Here is a 15,064-nt window from a genome sequence, read left to right as displayed (position 1 = left end):
TCTCAGACACCACAGTCTCCACCTCCTAAACCAGTTCCATACTTTCCTCCACCTGTAACTCCTGTCTTTGTGGCACCTTCCACAGCTACACTCCATAAATCTCCTAGTGAGCCTACATTCCAAGCCCAGGACAACCAATATTACCCCCTGGAGCCCACCCTCAAAGCCTCCGAAATCCATTCAACTACTCCTCGTTTTGACCTCCCAACTGAAATTGACAAGCCAACCAAAAATGCTGAACAAGAAGAGATGTTCAGAAAGGTCAAAAGTCTAGAACAATCGTTCAGAGACATGCGAGGATTAGGTGGGCAAGTCAGTGTAGCTTACAAGGATTTGTGCTTGTTCCCAAATGTACAATTACCAGTTGGCTTCAAGATGCCTAAATTTGACCTATATAATGGGCACGGCGACCCAGTAGCCCACTTAAGGGGTTTCTGCAGCAAGATGCGAGGAGCTGGGGGAAAGGACGAATTATTGATGGCTTACTTCAGTCAAAGTTTAAGCGGATCAGCTTTGGAGTGGTATACACGCCAGGACCATGGGAGATGGTACACCTGGGATGACCTGGCACAGGCATTCGCATACCATTTCCAATACAATTTGGAAATCATCCCAGATCGACTATCTTTAACAAAATTTGAGAAGAAACACAATGAAAGTTTCAGAGAGTATGGCTTCCGGTGGAGAGAACAGGCAGCAAGAGTGGATCCTCCTATGAAGGAGAGTGAAATGGTAGACTACTTCCTCCAAGCCTTGGAACCAACTTACTATGCCAATTTGGTTTCAGCGGTAGGTAAATCATTCAACGAAGTAGTAAAAATGGGAGGTATGGTGGAAGAAGGCCTCAAGACAAATAAAATCATGAGCTATTCAGCAATTAAGGCGACTACTCAAGCTATTCAAGGCGGGGTAGGAGGAATCAGAAGAAAGAAGAGGGAGGAAGCAGCGGTAGTTGATTCAGGAATTTGGTCGGGACCCAGAGGTTCACCGCCTTACTATAATAAACAACGACCTCGCCAATCAACTTACCACCACGATTCATCCCAACACTACTATCACCCTTCAGAGCCTCATTTTTCCATTAACCATGCACAAGCATACAATCAACCACCTGTTCACGCTAATTGGCGTGCTCCTGCCATACCAAGTACTTACCCACGAGCCTATCCCGGACCAGGTTTCAGGCCTAGGCCAGCCTTCAGGGGAGAAAGGGAACAGAAAAAGAAAACCTACACCCCATTGGGAGAGTCCTACACCAGTCTGTTCCATAGGCTGAGACAGCTGGACATGCTAAGACCAATACAATCCAAGCTACCCAATCCTCCTCCAAAGAATCTGGACTACACCATTAGCTGCGAGTATTGTTCCGGTACACCAGGCCATGATACGGAAAAATGCTGGCATTTAAAAAATGCAATACAAGAGATGATTGATACCAATAAAATCGAGGTTCAAACCCCCGAAGCTCCCAATATCAATAGAAATCCAATGTCAGCACATCAGGAGGCCAATATGATAGAAATAGTACAGGTAGATGGGGAGACAAAGAAGCCGTCACAAACTGTCATGATAATCAGGTCTCATGAAGCCAAGCCGGATAAGCAGTTAACAGAGGAGAAGTCGGTATCTAAGCAGAACAGAAATGGTGATGAACCATCTGTGGTAGTCGAGAAGGGATCTTCGAGCAAAGTAGCCACAAAGCAAGAAAGGCCGAAAGTGATAGTACCGGGGGTTGCCAGCAAACCCATTGTATTCGTGGAAGGAGCCCGTATAGATCGGGTTATTATCAAACCTGTAACCCAGCTACCAGTGATCAACAACAAGGCCATTCCATGGAACTATGAACAGGTGACTGTAATGTACAAGGGAAAAGAAGTTAAGGAAGAAGTCTGTGAGGTGCAAGGCTTGACTCGCTCGGGAAGATGTTTTACTCCCAAAGAGTTAAGAAAAACTAAAAATAATCCAGCACCAATAAAGAGAGCTGTGACGGAAGAAGAAGCGGAAGAGTTTTTAAGAAAAAAGCTCCATGACTATTCTGTTGTGGATCAACTGAAGAAGACGCCCGCTCAAATCTCGTTATTGTCATTACTGATCCATTCAGAGAGCACCGTCTGGCTTTGATGAAAATCCTGAATGAGGCTCATGTTCCCGATAAAATCTCTGTAAATCATTTGGGAAGAATAGCCAACAAAATCTTTGAGGCGAACAAAATTACATTTTCTGATGATGAATTGCATGTGGAAGGGACTGAGCACAACAGAGCTCTTTACCTCACCGTGAAATGTGAAAACTCCATAGTAACCCGGGTATTGATTGACAACGGGTCAAGTGCAAACATCTGCCCTCTCTCCACTTTAAGCAAATTGAAAATCAAAGAGGAGAGGATCCAGAAGAATAGCATTTGCGTACGGGGGTTTGACGGTGGAAGCAGAGATTCATTTGGCGACATAGTGTTGGAACTAACAATAGGGCCAGTTGAATTCACGATGGAGTTTCAAGTACTGGACATAACTGTTTCTTATAATCTGTTGTTGGGTCGACCATGGATCCATGCTGCTAAAGCAGTCCCGTCAACACTACACCAGGCGGTCAAGTTTGAATGGGATCATCAAGAAATAGTTGTGCATGGGGAAGAAAGTTTAAATGCTCACAAAGTGTCATTGTACCGGTCGAGGGAATAGAAAATGACCAGGGACCATGGGTATACCAAGTGTCCGTTACAGTGTCGGTAGAGAAAATTCCAGAGGGGAAGTACATTCCGAATCCAAAGATAACCTCTGCATCAGTCATGATAGCCTATGAAATGTTAAAAAATGGTTTTATACCCGGCAAAGGTCTGGGTTCATCTTTGAAAGGAATCATACAACCAGTATCGCTCCCCGAGAACTGGGGAACATTTGGTTTGGGATTCATACCCACTGTCACCGACGTGAGAAGGGCCAGAAAGCTGAAACAAAAGGCATGGGTTCTTCCAAAACTAGTCCCACATCTATCAAAGTCTTTTGTCAAGATCGGTGCTAAAAATCGCCCGATAACAACAATTCCTAAATCCTTGATAAAGCCTGAGGAGGAATTAATTGAAAGATTCGAGAAATTGTTCGACGATGTGAATATGGTGGAAAGCAATGAAAGTTCTAGCAACACAGAAGTGCAATTCGTCAGGCCAGAGACAAGGCTCAATAATTGGAAAACCACTCCTCTCCCCGTTCGAAAGGGGTCTTGGTAGTTTATTTTGATTTTCCTTCAGTTTGTTTGGGTTACTTCAGGGTTGTAACCCCAATGTCTATCTTACAGTTTGTTTGAAGTGTGCAAACCTTGTTATCTTTCATCATCCAATAAAAAGCAGTTTCCTTTTTATTATCATTCCTGATAGTTTTCTTTTCTTTTTCTTCTTTCTTGTACAGTTCTTTTTACGCTGGCTCTAGTGATATGGCATGCATGAGGAATCCTCAGCCCAGTCTTAAAAATCAATCTGGTTCCGAAATAATAATTCAAGAAATATATTGTGATTATGAATCAGAATATGATGAGGATGCGGCTTTCAAAGAGATTAGTAAAGAGTTAATTCATTTTGAAGAAAAAACCAAACCTAACTTGGGTGATACCGAAGACATCAATATAGGGGACACAGATAATATCCAAGAGACTAAAATAAGTGTCCACCTTGAACCAGAAATACGGGAGGAGTTAATTAAAGCACTCATAGAATTCAAAGATGTTTTTGCATGGTCATATGACGACATTCCAGGCTTGAGCACTGATTTAGTGGTTCACAAATTGCCCACCGATCCAATGGTGCCTCCTGTCAAGCAGAGGCTGAGAAAATTCAAACCTGATATGAGTGTGAGAATTAAGGAAGAAATCACCAAACAATTGGAAGCAAAGGTCATTTGAGTCACTCGATATCCTGTTTGGTTAGCTAATATCGTTCCCGTACCAAAGAAAGACGGCAAAATTAGAGTATGCGTCGACTACCGCAATCTCAACAAAGCAAGTCCAAAGGATAATTTCCCATTACCCAATATCCATATTTTGATCGATAATTGTGCCAAGCATGAGATAGGATCTTTCGTGGATTGTTATGCCGGGTATCATCAAATTCTGATGGATGAGGAAGATGCAGAAAAGACAGCATTCATCACACCATGGGGAACTTATTGCTACCGGGTAATGCCATTCGGTTTGAAGAACGCCGGAGCAACCTACATGAGAGCGATGACCACAGTGTTTCATGATATGATACACAAGGAGATTGAGGTATACGTGGACGATGTGATCATAAAATCAAAGCATCAGGCCGACCACGTTGGGGATTTGAGGAAATTCTTCTTAAGACTTCGCAGGTACAACCTCAAGCTTAACCCTGCCAAATGCGCATTTGGAGTTCCATCTGGAAAGTTGCTGGGATTCATAGTTAGTCGGCGAGGCATCGAGCTAGACCCATCAAAAATCAAAGCCATCCAAGAATTGCCACCTCCAAGGAACAAAACTGAAGTGATGAGTTTGTTGGGAAGGTTAAATTACATCAGCAGGTTTATTGCTCAGCTTACGACAACCTGTGAGCCTATTTTCAAATTGTTAAAAAAGGATGTTGCGGTCAAATGGACCGATGAGTGTCAAGAAGCGTTTGATAAGATAAAAGGATACTTGTCAAACCCACCCGTGTTGGTCCCACCGGAGCCAGGAAGACCTCTAATTCTTTACTTAACGGTCTTGGAAAATTCATTTGGTTGTGTATTGGGGAAACATGACCTCACCGGCAGAAAAGAGCAGGCCATCTACTACCTTAGCAAGAAATTCACAGCTTATGAGGTTAAGTATATTCATCTGGAAAAGACATGTTGCGCCCTAACGTGGGTAGCTCAGAAGTTGAAACATTATTTGTCGTCCTACACTACTTACCTCATTTCGCGTTTGGATCCGTTGAAATATACTTTTCAAAAGCCGATGCCAACAGGAAGACTTGCAAAGTGGCAGATATTGCTCACAGAATTTGACATCATCTATGTGACTCGGACTGCAATGAAAGCCCAAGCATTGGCCGATCATTTATCCGAAAACCCGGTCGACGAGGAGTACGAGCCATTGAAAACCTATTTTCCCGATGAAGAAATAATGCATATCAATGAGATCGAGCGAATTGAAATACCTGGCTGGAAACTCTTCTTTGATGGGGCCGCTAACATGAAAGGAGTCGGGATAGGAGCTGTAATCATTTCTGAAACAGAGCATCACTATCCTGTTACGGCTCAATTGCGATTTTATTGCACCAATAATATGGCTGAATATGAAGCTTGTATTATGGGGTTAAGGCTAGCCACAGACATGGGTATCCAAGAAATCTTAGTCATGGGAGATTCGGATCTTCTGGTACATCAAATTCAAGGAGAATGGGAAACCCGAGATTTGAAGATCATACCATACCGACAATGTCTACATGATCTTTGTCAGCGGTTTCAATCAGTGGAGTTTCGGCATATTCCAAGGATCCATAATAAGGTCGCCGATGCATTGGCTACCTTGGCATCAATGTTGCACCATCCAGACAAAGCTTATGTGGATCCACTACATATTCGAGTCCATAATCAGCACGCTTATTGCAATATGGTTGAAGAAGAATTTGATGGTGAACCATGGTTCCACGACATCAAGGAGTATATCAGGATGGGGATATATCCCGCACAAGCCACAGGAGATCAAAAGAGGACCATTAGGCGATTGGCAAATGGATTCTTCTTAAGCGGAGGAGTTTTGTATAAAAGAACACCAGACCTTGGATTATTAAGATGCATAGATGCCAGACAAGCTACAGCTGTCATGTCTGAAGTACATTCGGGAGTTTGCGGACCCCACATGAGCGGATATGTGTTGGCAAAGAAAATCCTCCGAGCTGGTTACTATTGGCTTACCATGGAGTGAAATTGTATCAGTTTTGTGCGCAAGTGTCATCAATGCCAGATACACGGAGATTTGATTCATTCTCCACCATCCGAGTTGCACACAATGTCGGCACCATGGCCCTTCGTTGCCTGGGGCATGGATGTGATTGGACCAATTGAGCCGGCAGCATCCAATGGGCACAGGTTCATTCTGGTAGCCATTGATTATTTTACCAAATGGGTTGAGGCCAAAACATTCAAATCAGTGACCAAGAAAGCTGTGGTCGATTTTGTTCACTCAAATATCATATGTCGATTCGAAATCCCAAAGGTGATCATCACAGATAACGGTGCTAATCTTAACAGTAACTTAATGAGGGAAGTATGTCAACAGTTTAAGATTACACATCGTAACTCTACCCCATATCGGCCCAAGGCGAATGGAGCAGTCGAGGCAGCCAACAAAAACATAAAGAAGATACTTCGGAAAATGGTAGAAGGTTCAAGACAATGGCATGAAAAACTACCATTTGCGTTATTGGGATATCGCACTACTGTTCGCACTTCAGTAGGAGCAACTCCTTATTTGTTGGTATATGGCACTGAAGCAGTAATTCCTGTAGAAGTTGAAATTCCTTCCCTTCGGATCATCGCCGAAGCAAAGATTGATGATGATGAATGGGTCAAAACCCGTCTGGAACAGTTAAACTTGATTGATGAAAAATGATTGGCCGCAGTATGTCATGGTCAATTGTATCAAAGAAGAATAGCAAGAGCATACAACAAAAAGGTGCGTCCACGGAAGTTTGAAGTGGGTCAACATGTGCTGAAACGTATTCTTCCACATCAGGTTGAGGCAAAAGGCAAATTTGCCCCGAATTGGCAAGGACCATTCATTGTGACCAGAGTATTATCGAATGGTGCACTATGCTTAACAAATATTGAAGGCAAATGCATAGACATGGCGATCAATTCTGACGCGGTAAAGAGATATTATGCATAACTTTTTGAATATTTGTATTCAGCATTATTTCGAAGATTGGAATGACTAAGGCAATTTATTCTGCTATCCAAACACTATACTCTTTGCTTCCCCTTTGAGCCATACTTGTTTCTTTCCTACCCTCTCTTGGAATCAATAAAAATCAAGTATGAAATAAGTAATAAAAAAAAATCACTATTATTTGGTGAACTACGTTTGACCTGATTCCTCAAAGAAGGATACGTAGGCGCCTCACGGCTCGGTCATAGGGTGCACAATATACATGATGTGCACAAAAAGTTACATCAAGAGACCCCAATCAAGAAACTGGAGCAGGAATTGTATTGGTAATAAGAAAAGATTTCAAGAGTTGTAATTTTAAACCCATATCAAAACTGTTTAACTTTTGATACTTTCCATTTTCAACCACATGCCAAAAAGACCTTTCGATCAATCTTAGAGAATGCTGAGTCAAGCAAATGAAGATGGTTCATAACACTCTGGTACAAACAGGAAAAGAAAGTAAAAATGAGAGAGTCTTATAGGTGAAAACCCACCTGGGCACCATAAGACGACGGAAGTTGAGAGAAAGTAAAATGAGAGAGTCTTATTGGTGAAAACCTTCGCAGGCACCATAAGGCGAAAAGGAAGTAAGAAATGAACAAATGAGGAAGGTTTGTCGGTGAAAACTCTTTGAGATATTGCAAGTCAAACAGGTCTGTAAAATGAAAAATGAAGTTGGGTTATGGAAATTTTGGGGAAAACAAAAATGAGACAATTGAAAGGAGATTAATTAAAAGACTGGGTTGATTAATCCAAATTGCATGCCATGATCATTGGCGCCAGTGACTCCAATCAGATAAGTCCTTTATTCCTTCTCCAACAATCATCCAAATTTGGATTTTTCTTTTCATTCTAGATTGTCGAAATCATCATATTTTCGTCACTAATAATCTTACTCTTCTAAAGCTTTTGAGATGAGTTTTGTTCCAATAAGAAAGAATGTCAAGGTATACTACCAAGATTCAAGATTGCATAGGACAAAAATACGGCCATGATGGGCAAGAGATAATAAAAAATAATAAGATAGGGGTGTAAGAAAAGTGGAATCAAAAGCGGATCAGCAATGTCAGGAGAACATATGATTACGGTTAAAAGGATATGAAGGAAAACATACAGAGGGGAATCCTATAGTTAAGGATCAATTACAAGGACAAACAGTCTTTTCAACCATTTCAAGGAAACAAAACAAGACAGAGAAGCCCCACCGTCGGCAAGAATGCCCCAGTTAACCATCCTGTTTTAAAACTAACAAAGTTTTCTTTGATTTAAAAACAGGGGCAAAAACAACATTTGTGTCAGGAAAAAACCCGATGAAAAATTTAAGAAGAAATCAGGCGTCCACCTGGAGAATGAGGATGAAAAATTTAAGAAGAAATAAGGCGTCCACATGGAGAATGAGGATGACAATTTAAGAAGAAGTCAGGCGTCCACCTGGAGAATGAGGATAAGAATTAAAGAAGTCAGGCGTCCACCTGGAGAATGAGGATGAAGAATTGAAGAAATCAGGCGTCCACCTGGAGAATGAGGATGAGAATTGAAGAAATCAGGCGTCCACCTGGAGAATGAGGATGAAGAATTGAAGAAATCAGGCGTCCACCTGGAGAATGAGGATAAAGAATTTAAGAAGAAATCAGGCGTCCACCTGGAGAATGAGGATGAAGAATTGAAGAAGTCAGGCGTCCACCTGGAGAATAAGGACAAAGAAAAGAAGCAGTCAGACGCCCACCTGGAGAACAAGGGAATATAATTGAAGCAGCAGTCAGGCGCCCACCTGGAGAAATGAGGATGAAGAATTAAAGAAGAAGTCAGGCGTCCACCTGGAGAATGAGGATGAAGAATTGAAGAAATCAGGTGTCCACCTGGAGAATGAGGATGAAAAAAATTAAGAAGAAATCAGGCGTCCACCTGGAGAATGAGGATGAAGAATTTAATAAGAAGTCAGGCGTCCACCTGGAGAATGAGGATGAAGAACTAAAAAAGAAGTCAGGCGTCCACCTGGAGAATGAGGACGAAGAATTAAAGAAGAAATCAGGCGTCCACCTGGAGAATGAGGATGGAAGAATCGAAATGGCAATCACGCGTCCACCTGGAGAATAAGGGAATACCATTGAAGGATCAGCAGTCAGGCGCCCACCTGAAGAACAGAATGGCAATATAGTTTGACATTACGGGTAAAGTCAAAAGCCCGCTCATGTAAGAAAGGAGCACACTTAGAGTCAATAAAGCAGAGGAGTCCAACAAAATCCCCAGCAAGAAACACAAGAGTCCCAAACAGAGAAAGAAAATACGAGACACAATGAAAGGGAATGCGGAATAAGCCAAATGCCCAAGAGTCACCAAGATATCAAGACAACAAGAAACGCAAGGGCATGATCTAGATAAGATTTTATAATTCATGTACCATAGTCTAGTTTAGCTTTTTGTATTACCTTTGAAGCAAGGTGTAATAAGGAGGTCAGCAAGCAGTAAAAACAGCACGAAACAGCAGTAACATCACAGTCCCATGGTAGTCCCAGCTACCCAAAACTTCCCGAACTACATTGACCTGATTCCTTTATAGCCAAGGATATGTAGGAAACCTTTGAAGCAGGGGTTCGGTCAAATCTTTCAAAAAATGCTTCCCACGGAGTATTTCAACGGGCAAAAATCGCTCGTATCCGCTCACTTTATCTTTGCACGAAAACTCTTCGAGTTTTCGCGCAAAGAGGGGCAGCTGTGAGCACGTGATTTTTGCCTCCCGAAAACAACTCCAAAATAAATCAAAAATAAATAAAATAAATCTCTTTTAGTGTGCAATTTTTAGAATTTGTGTGGTGTTTGTTAATTATTTGTGTTGTCCGTAAATGTTTGCTTTGTTATAATTAAACAAAATTAAAATAAAAATATATGTTTCATGCATATCTAGGATTTAATTATGCATTTAATAAGTGATTCAAAAATAAAATCACAAAAATGTGCATTGGTTCTATTTTAAATGTTTCACTGTGTGATTAATGTTTTGTCTATGTGTTAATATTTGTTAAAAGTAATCAGTATTTTTGTAATGATAATTTTTTTTTTATAATCTTAATTAAGATTTTAATAATTAAGAATAAAATTAGAAAAAAAAATAATTTGTAAAAGTAAAAATCGGACCTGGACCTAAATCCAGGCCCAAACATAATAAATCCCACAGCCCAGTCTAAACAACCCCATGTCCGGTCCAATTCAAACAAACCAAAACGACGGCGTTTCATCATCCTTCATCAAGGGCCGTTGGATTAAATCCATCCAACGGCTGAGATCTCATTACCCTAACCCGTGATCCTTACCCGATCCAGTACCCGGTTCAACCCGTCCCCCCAACTTAAACCAAACGACATCGTTTGGTTAAGTGAATAGATCCTAGCCATCCATTCTGCTTGATCTAACGATCATTATCAATCCACCCCACCCCTATATAAACCCAAATCCTTACCCCGGCCACCCTAACTGAACACCCACCCCCCTTTCTCTCCTGTTCATCATCGTCTTCAAACACACCCTAACCCTAGCCGCCCTAACTTCCCCTCGCCTGAAACCCGGCGGCAACAGCGCCGCCTGTCACCACCTTAACACCCCGGAACCCCCTGACCATCCTCTATCCAAATATGTTAGCCACTTGGCTCGAATCCTCCTGAAGGTTCTCGAATCTTCATTTGAAGATTCGAGCCAAACTCAGATCCAAACTCAACCACCTCCGATGGTCCCCAAATTAACACCGTAGCTTCCCCTAACTACCCTAGCTATGGATCTGGTGTTGGTTTGGTTCGAATCACCTCAGAGTTCTTCGAATCTTCTTTTGAAGGTTCGAACCAAACATGAACTCACTCAGATTCGTTCCAAACTAACACCAAATGACCCCTAGGCCTCCCTCACCCTTGTGTCATCTTTGGTTCCCTTCGAATCTGCCCAGAAGTGTTCGGATTTAAGATCCAAAAATCTGAAACCCTAAAAAATTTCCAATCTTGGAATTTTTCCGATTCGAGTGAAGGATTGAGGTCTAAGAGACTTTAATCGAGGTATTCTCAACTGAGAATACTTCGAATAAAGTCTGTTCAGTCTCAAAAATGTCTGAATCCAAGTTGAGTCTGTGTCTGAATAAATTTGAAGATTCAGAGGTATTTTTTCTATTTCTTTTGTGTATTCTACGTGTATTTTATGTTTGTTTCATTAGTCTGTGTAATTTTTCATATTTTTCTAGTCAATTCTGTGATTCTGCCTTGTACCCGTCTATTTGATCCTAATTATACCATTGTTTCTGTCAGTATGATTATTTACAATGTGTATAATCAACTCGATTAAGTTCATCGATTAGTTATATTATGAATTCTCGTTTATGATAATACTGATTGAAACAATCTGTTTCTATTTTATAGACTGTTTGTTGAAAAATGTTGTAGATAATCAGTTTAATTAATACTCGTCAGTTAAATCACCTTTGTTTATATTTCGATGAGTCTGTCAAAATAAATGTTGTGTATATATTGTTTCCTGAACATTAAGTTTCAGGGCATTGTCAGTATATTGACAATGCTCCTGTGTTTGTTTGATTTTAGTTCAAAGTTGAAGTTCAGTTTGAATTATTGTGCTGAATTCAGTGTAATGTTATTGTGATGTTAAGTTTGAATTCAAGTTTACAAATGTTGGATAGATACAACTATGTTAGGAAGTTGATTGGGATTGATTCTAGCTGTTTAAATCAGAAGGATAATTAAGCCTGGACAGATTTTAAAATCTGTTTTGTATCAGATTCTGAATTTTAGTTTAAAGGCAGTAATAACAGTAATTACAGTAGGATTTCTGGGGCATTTCTGGGAATGAAACAGTAAAAAACAGTGTTAGTGCTAGTGTGCTGGAAGTGGAATGTTAGTGGCTGTTAATCTAATAGGATAATAGGAAACCAAAGGAAGTGGAGGGGCTGAAAATAAAGTAAAGGTATCCTTAGTGCTGTTTGAATAAGAAAAAGCAGTTCAGTGGCAGATTTTAAGGGAAAATCTGCCTTAGATAACAAAAGGGGGGTCCAGGCAGCACTTAAAAAGAAAGGGGCAGACCTGTATAAATACAGGAAGCAGGACAGATTTTAAGGAGGGAGATTTTTGGACTGAGATTTGAAGAGAGAAAAGATCAGATTTTAGAAACAGATTTTAAGAGAGAGAGAATCTGAAAATTAGATAGATACATTGAAGAGAGAATACACATAGAGTGAGATAAAAGGAAAGAAAATTAAGCAGAAAATCAGAAATAGAAATCTGAAGAGGAGGAAGAAAACAGAAAGAGAAAGAAAAAAGAGAGAACACACACACACACACATACACAGTCTAAAACAGACGTAGAAGAAGAAAAGAAAAATCAAAACATATTTTTCTTGAATCTGTCCGGGTCTGTTTTATTGGTATTGTTTGGTTCAAATCTGAAATTTTTCTCAAATTTCTGTCACTTTTCATCTGGTTTAACGGGTCTTGTTCAGACTTGCTGTGTTATTGGTATATTCTGCCGGTGTTTTGTTGCTGCTATTACTGCTGAAATTTACTCCTTCTACCTTCATTTTCAGGTACATATCTTTTAAAATCATGTGGTGAAAAGCTCCAACATGATGAATAGATGAAGTTTGAGAATTATAATTTTGTCTTCCACTTGTTTAAATTCAGTAGCTCAAACTTCTGTTTTGTTTCATGTTGGTTAATATAACAATATGCTTGATACGATAACTATTAGCTAATTATTCCCTTTCGAAGTTCGTATAAACGTTGTAACAAAGTTATTTATTTCGAATTTTCATTCAGTATAAGTTGTATTTGAATCATCAAAATAGGGAACATGGCAGAAAACTGGCCATTAATTGCATCTCTTAAAATTGCTAGTATAGATTAGTGTGGAAATTTCAAGACAACAGCATTATTAGTCTATGTTATTAAACATCTGATTTTTAAGGCTAAGATATTATTGATTGTATCTTGTTCATATTTAGCATAATAATGGTCATGTTCACAGTCAATAGCAATTAATAAATCAAAAAAAAAATTAGGCCTATCAAATTAGGAACAAGCAATGTAGAAAGAGATTAGATTTATAATGTGTAAAAAGTTTAAAAATGTAAAAATAACATTCATTGCAAATGGAATAATGAGAATTTTTCGAAAATATCATCTTCTTTCAAGAATTGATTTTTTTTTTTTAGTTTCGTACACTATTCACATTTTGAGTATACATATGTTGTATTTACTAAAAATAGTATTAATCATATGTTTATTATTTTCTTTAGATTTGAATAGTTTGGAGGAATATAATTCATACGCGAAAAATATAATTTGCAATCAACACTCAATAATGGTGAATTCTTTTCAATGAATTTAAAGGCATCTCAAAAATGGGAATTTCTCATGATTTTTACATAAAAATGTATGGATATAATTTGTGAAAAATCCATAATACTATTAAGAATATTTTGCGTGATTAGGGATGCGTTCGCGTAACCTGATTATATATTATTTTTTTAAAAAAGCAAATCCGGATTATGCGTTCGCGCAACTTCAAGTGAATATTTAATAAAAGGGATTTCTCCGAGGATGTTAAAATAATTTCATATAACCCGAGATGTGCAGTTCACTATTTCAATATAAGGGCGATGATGTTCTTAATTTTATTTTAAATCTCGAACATATTTTTTTTAATAAAAAATATAATATGGTCAATCTTATTGTGTACACGTATGCGTGACACGATTCTTTATATCTATAAAAATGTATAAGGCGAATATACGTACGCGTGATTCGTTTCAAGAAAATCTTTAATTTGTAAACAATCTAAACGACAGCGGTAACAAAAATCATGCAATAAAAATGTATTTAGTAAAATCAAGATAATTAAGCCAAAAATAAAAACAGTTGAGCGACCGTGCTAGAACCACGGAATTCGGAAATGCCTAACACCTTCTTCCGGATTAACAGAATTCCTTACTCAGGATTTCTGGTTCGCAGAATAACAAACAGAGTCATATTCTCCTTGATTCAGGGATTAAAACCGGTGACTTGGGACGCCTTAAAATTCCCAGGTGGCGACTCTGAAACAAATAAACCAATCCCGTTTCGACTGTCCTTTAATTAGAGAAAACTCCCCACGCGTCCCGCGGGTGCGGAAAAAGGAGGTGCGACACATATGTATTTTTATTTTAGTTTGTGACTTTTATATGCAATTTTTGCAAGGGAGTCGCCAAGCAGGCTCCTTTTCACTCGGATTTGTATAAACTGGGCCGCTAAACTAAACTGGCCCAAGTATACACGATCTGTTTGGCAACATTTCTGTAAAAATAGCACGGCTAGCAAGTTTTCGGAGTGGTCATTCAAAAATAGCCAACATTTGCAAAGTCATTAGAAAATAGCTACTATTTTGCTGCAACACGGAAAGTTCCAGCATAATATACTGGAGATTGATGCACTTGTGTATGAACTTCCAGCATATTATGATTTAACTCCAACACGCGGAAAGTTCCAGTATATTATGCTGGACCGGTATATTATACTAGAGTATTTTTTCGGATTTTGAATAGTGTTTTCGTTCAAATTTATCTTTACATGAAGAGTGGCGAAATTTCGATTACTTTTGAAATTATGGTTATTTTTGAATGACCACTTATAAATCTGGTTATTTTTGAATTTCTCTGCTCTCTTCTCGAGACAACAGTACTCCTATGCTAAATAGACATACAATTATTGGATTCAGTACGTTAATACACTTGTTACAGCTGAAACTTTTCTCCCCATACAAAATTTAATTACATGCATAAATGGATTTATACTTCATTCGTGAAATAAGCAAATAATTTTTTGTATATTAATATAAATTTCGGCAAAGAAACTCTATGAAACAAAATTATCTAAGTTGTCCTTTTTCTTTAGTTCTAAGTATATCTCTTTATTCTCGTCATGTGAACAAATTACTACTCCTATTTCTTATCGATGTCAATTCGTAACAACATCTCCATATCCTTCTTCATAAAGGGAATTTATGCTGGCATATGCCCAATTCCCTATGTTTTAGAAAGGTAATCAGACATATGTTAACCTTAAATTCAAGTGTTTAGTTTGCTTTACTATTTTGTTTTGACACACGATGTCGCATA

Source organism: Nicotiana tabacum, chromosome 3, assembly GCF_000715075.1.
Source record: "Nicotiana tabacum cultivar K326 chromosome 3, ASM71507v2, whole genome shotgun sequence".
NCBI lineage: Eukaryota > Viridiplantae > Streptophyta > Magnoliopsida > Solanales > Solanaceae > Nicotiana > Nicotiana tabacum.
This window is presented reverse-complemented; position numbering follows the sequence as displayed.